General features: G+C 34.5%; 1 long non-coding RNA gene across 1 annotated transcript in view; it reads right to left on the reverse strand.

The window, feature by feature from the left end:
- The window catches only part of LOC136026863 (uncharacterized), an 81,780-nt gene that overhangs the window by 38,283 nt on the left and 37,497 nt on the right, over window positions 1–6,000 (reverse strand). Inside the window, exon 2 of the long non-coding RNA XR_010617431.1 lies at window positions 4,128–4,423. This is a non-coding gene — a long non-coding RNA (uncharacterized LOC136026863). The remainder of the gene's footprint in view (window positions 1–4,127; window positions 4,424–6,000) is intronic.

Genomic DNA, 6,000 nt, shown 5'->3' on the forward strand with positions numbered 1-6,000 from the left:
TGAAAATCGTATACTAACAGGCAATGGTCACCTGCAGAATATTGATCTTTAAATCAAAACAAGAAAAGGGACTTTAGAGTCTTTTATCAATTTAAGGGACCAATAGGAACCAAACCTATCGAACCTACAAATGATAGGTTAAGTTAGGTTTGATGGTGGGCCATCTAGCCTAGCTTATCGTTTGTAGGTTAGGTTTACCTAACCTACTAGCATGTAAGAAAAAAAAACTGAACCCTTAAAAAGCAGTGCGATTTTTCATAAGAAAAATATAAATCATGTAGTTTTGATAGCTATTAAAGCTGGTCGGTTGAAGGTATCCAGGGTACAACAAATTGGTTGCAGGTGCCTGGGTTAGTTATAGATGGACCCGGTTTATCATGAAAATACTTGAAAATATTTAAGGTATAGTATGAATGCCATACAAAAAAAAATATGAAAATGCTACTACTACTAACACCTCAAAGCACCACCAAGCCACATGGGATTGACACAGGGACGTCTTACCGAGAAAATATAAAATGTTTAAAAAAACACAAATATAGAACTACTACTAACAACTCACAGTAGCAGCAAGTTACCTCAGGCCAACACTGCTACAATTTATCAAGAATATAAATATATATATATATATATATATATATATATATATATATATATATATATATATATATATATATATATATATATATATATATATATATATATATATATTATATATATATATATATATATATATATATATATATATATATATATATATATATATATATATATATATATATATATATATATATATATATATAAATTTGTAAGGCAGAGCATAAATGGTTTGAAAAAAGCACAATAATAATACTGCTAATAATACCACGTCAAAATGCCAACTAAGGCTAACGTATTTATGTTTTATTAAGGCAATATCTGAAAATGTTTAAGGTATAATATAAATTGCTTACAGAAAACACGATAATATTACTAATAGTAACAACTCATCACACTATCAAGCCACCTGAGGTGTACACAAGTAGGTTTTATCAAGAAAATATCAGAAAATATTTAAGGTATAATATGAATAGGTTGCAAAAACCCGAAAATAGAACTACTACTAAGAACTCATTGCACCATCAAGCCATATGAGGTCGAGGCAGGTACGGTTTATCAAGAAAATATATGAAGATATTCAAGTAATAGTATAAATGACATTGAAAAAATACTACTACCATGAACAACTAACTATATTACCAAGCCATTTGAGGTCAAGGCAAGTATGTCTTATTAACAATATGTTTGAAAAATGTTTAAGGTCTAGTACGAATGGCATACAAAAAACATGAAAATACTACTACTACTAACAGCTCACTTTACTACCAGACTACCTTTCTTTAATTGACGCTTGTTTTTGCTTATATTTTATCCTATATCAGTTTTTTTCACAATTTGCTTTTCCATTTGTTGAATTTTAATTACTTTTTTGGTAATTTTATGATATTATAATGTTTTTCTTTATTATTAAACTTGTATTTACAAAAAAGCCCTAAATTCTTTATGTTTTAATTCCAGGATGAATCTTCAATATATTTCATTGATGCAATTTAAGCACTTTGTACCTATGTGCATAGGTATGCTCTTTCAAGCTTGTCTCTAAGAAATCTGGGTAGTAAAGAGGAAAAAAAAGACTTTTGATTGTGTATGAAGGTGTACCATATTTTATATACAATGAATCTCCAGCTTGGGCTTTCATCTCAGATATTAAATTAAAGTTTCAATAGAGTAAAAGAATGTATCACTAAAAAATTCGCTATGAATAATCCCCAATGCTAACTAATAATACCCTCAAAAGCATTACTTAACAAGCAGGTGCACACCAAATGTATCCAATTTCTAGTAATCAATTTTCTTCCCTGCGGGTCAATTATTGTAGACATAAGAAAATAGGTGATTCATTTAACCAAACAGTTCGTGGTAACGAACTGTAGTAAGGAGCGACCCGGCTCGATAGTAACCAAAACTCCAAAAATGGAATTTATATACCAATAGCTACATCAAAAGAATTGCATTTTAATGCTGATTTTAAGTATATAAATTTCATCAGGTTTAGTCTTACCCATCAAAAGCTACGAGCCTGCGAAAATTTGCCTTATTTTAGAAAATAGGGGGAAATACCCCCTAAAAGTCGTAGAAATTTAACAAAAATCACACCATCAGATTCAGCGTATCAGAAAACCCTGTTACAGAAGTTTCAAGCCCCTATCTACAAAAATGTGGAATTTTGTATTTTTTGCCAGAAGGAAGATTACGGATGCCTGTTTATTTGTTAGTTTGTTTGTTTGTTGTTTTTTTTTCCCAGGGGTGATCGTATCGACCCAGTGGTCCTAGAATCTTGCAAGAGGGCTCATTCTAACGGAAAGGAAAAGTCCTAGTGACCTTTTTAAGTGACAAAAAATTGGAGGGCACATGGGCCCCCTCCCACGCTAATTATTTTCCCAAAATCAATGGATCAAAATTCTGAGATAGCCATTTTATTCAGCGCAGTCGAAAAACCTTATAACTGTGTCTTCAGGGACGACTTACTCCCCCAGAGTCCCCGTGGGAGGGGCTACAAGTTACAAACTTTGACCAGTGCTTACATATAGTAATGGTTATTGGGAAGTGTACATACGTTTTCAGGGGGATTTTCTGGTTGGGGGAGGAGTTGACAAGAGGGGGATATGTAGGGGGAACTTTCCATCGAGGGACTTGTCATGGGGGAAGAAAATTTCCATGAAGGGAGCGCAGGAAATATTGGGGAGCGCAAACTTAAAACAAACAGAAATTATTACGCATATGAGGGGCTTACCTCCTCCTAATACCTTGCTCTTTACGCTAAAGTATTTTTAGTGATTTCAACTATTTATTCTACGGCTTTTGTGATTCAGGGGTCATTCTTAATGAATTGGGACAAAACTTAATCTTTAGTGTAAAGAGCGAGGTACTGACGAGGGGATGAATCCCTCATATATGTAATAAAAACATGAGATTACAAAAGTTAGTTACGTAAGCTAATTTAAAAGTTACGTTTATCTTTTACTAAGAAAAGCATTCGTAAAAAATTAAAAGTTCTAGTTGCCTTTTTAAGTAACTAAAAAATCGCAGGGCAACTAGGCTTCCTCCACCGTTCCCTTTTTTATCAAAATCATTCGATCAAAACTATGAGAAAGCCATTTAGCCAAAAAAAAATTAAACTTGCAAATTTCGTGTTAATTATTCCTCTGCGGAGAGCCAAAATCAAAACTTGCATTTATTCAAACACGTTCAGAAATTAAATAAAAAAAAAACAAGTTTTTTTAGCTGAAAGTAAGGAGCGACATTAAAACTTAAAACGAACAGATATTACTTCGTATATGAAAGGGCTGCTTCCTCATCAACGCCCCGCTCTTTACGCTCAATTTTTTTACTGTTTTAAAAAGTAGAGTTGACAGAAAGAGTCAAACTTTAGCGTAAAGAGCGGGGCGTTGATGAGGAAGCAGCCCCTTTCATATACGAAGTAATTTCTGTTCGTTTTAAGTTTTAACGTCACTCCTTACTTTCAGATAAAAAAAACTTGTTTTTTTATTTAATCATTCTAGAAAATAAGACGAATAATTTTTAGTGCGTGGATTAAGTTATAACGCAGAAAGTATATGCCGAATCATAAAATTAGGAAGGCTTTCGTAGTCCAGCTCTCTAATGCTTCATTCCGTTGAGGAAAAATGTTTTTCGAGTCCTAATGCTGACAAAACTCCTAACATAATAACGGTTCCCTGAAAAAAAATGCACAGAAAGAAACGTATAATTATGTAACAACCCACGTGTTTATTGTCATTACATAGCACCCTATGTGTGTGCTACCCCCAGTTACAACCAGGAATTCCCAGGGGCCTTAAAAAACGGGCCCTATAAATGTCTTAAAAACGTCTTGAAATGCCTTAAAACGTCTTGAAGAAAAAATGTCTTAAAAAACGTCTTGGATGTCTTGAAACGTCTTGAAGAAAACAATCTTAAAAACCTTTTGAAATATTTTGGAACGTCTTGAAAAAAGCATTGACAAACTCGAAATGACAAACATGTCTTAAAAACGTCTCGAAATGTATTGACCTTGCCTTAGACCTTACCTCCTCATATGCCTCAAGAGGCACACAGGGCGTCGGTGAGTAGGCTCCAATCTTCCCTCATGTGAGCCGTTGCATATATGTCTTTCCACTCTGGGGAAGGGTGAGACTCGCCTGGAGGGCTTTTCTGTCACATTAATACGTCCTGAGGAGTGTGTTCTTTGGTCTTCCTCGGTGACGGGTGCCTTCTAGTTGCCAGGTGGAGGAGCGTTTTTGGAAGTTTGTGATCTGGCATGCAGAGAATGTGTCCAAGATATGGTCATCTACACCGAAATGTATTGAATCGTCTTGATAAATGTCTTAAAGAAAATGTATTAAATACGCCTTGAAACGTTTTCAAACGTCTTGAAAAACGTCATGAAAATAATGTCTTAAAAACGCCTTGAAATGTCTTTAAGGCAACATTCCCTATTACAGAACATACATCTGAATCCATTTGCATGATTAAACAAACCCCATTATGTAATATACACCTGCCTCTCTAGAAAAACAACTCTTTTACGTAACACGCACCTTCATCTTAAAGAAAACAAACTCTACTACGTAACAACCAAAGAAATCCTAAAGTAAACATCCCCATTACGTAACAACCACCTGCAACGCTTAGAAAAAAAATTCCCTATTATGTAACAGACACATTTATCTCTTAGAACATTAATAATATCTGTGTCTTGAGGGAATTGCCGTTACTCTTCTTCGTGATTAACGGTGAAGAAGAAAAGAGTAGCACTTAGAGGCTGTCTGAAACAGATTGACCCATCACTACTAATAAGATCTTTGAAAGCATTCAACATCAACTTGTTTAAAAAACAAGTTTTTTAAATGAAAGTAAGGAGCGGCATTAAAACTTAAAACGAACAGAAATTACTCTGTATATGAAAGGGGCTTTTCCTTCTCAACGCCCCACTCTTTGCGCTAAAGCTTGACTCTTTCTTTTAACTCTACATTTTAAAACAGTAAAAAACTTTTGCGTAAAAAGGGGGGCGTTGAGAAGGAAAAGCCCCTTTCATATACGGAGTAATTTCTGTTCGTTTTAAGTTTTAATGTCGCTCCTTACTTTCATTTAAAAAACTTGTTTTTTTTATTTAATTTCTGAACGTTTTTGAATCAATGCATGTTTTGATTTCGGCTCTCCGCAGAGGAATAATAAAAACGAAATTTGTATATTTATTTTTTTGGGCTAAATGGCTTTCTCATAATTTTGATTGAATGATTTTGAGAAAAAAGCAGGGGAGGGGGGAGCCCCCCTGCCCTGGAGGGCTGAAGCCCCCCTCCAGAGTGCGGGGAAAATTGCCCTCCGATTTTCGGTTAATTAAAAAGGCAACTAGAACTTTTAATTTTTTACGAATCTTTTTATAAGTAAAAGATATACGGAACTTATAAATTAGCTTAGCTTACGTAAAGAACTTTTGTATTCTTATGTTTTTATTACATATATGAGGGGGTTTGCCCCCTCGTCAGTACCTCGCTCTTTACACTGAAGCTTAAATTTTGTCCCAATTCATTAAGAATGACCCCTGAATCACAAAAGCCGCAGAATAAATAGTTGAAATTACTAAAAATACTTTGGCGTAAAGAGCGAGGTATTAGGAGGAGATGAGCCCCTTATATGGGATTTAATTTCTGTTCGTATTAAGTTTTAATGCTGCTGCTTACTTCCAGCTGAAAAAAACTTCTTCATTGTTTTTTTTAAGTAATGCTAGTAAATCCTGCGCTCCCTTCATGGAAATTTTCTTCCCCCATGACAAATTCCTCGATGGAAAGCTCCCCTAGCATATTCCCCTCTTTTCAACCCCTGCCTCCAACCAAAAAATCCTCCTGAAAACACCTGTACACTTCCCAATAACCATTACTATATGTAAGCACTGGTCAAAGT

Source organism: Artemia franciscana, chromosome 5 (assembly GCF_032884065.1).
Source record: "Artemia franciscana chromosome 5, ASM3288406v1, whole genome shotgun sequence".
Taxonomy (NCBI): domain Eukaryota; kingdom Metazoa; phylum Arthropoda; class Branchiopoda; order Anostraca; family Artemiidae; genus Artemia; species Artemia franciscana.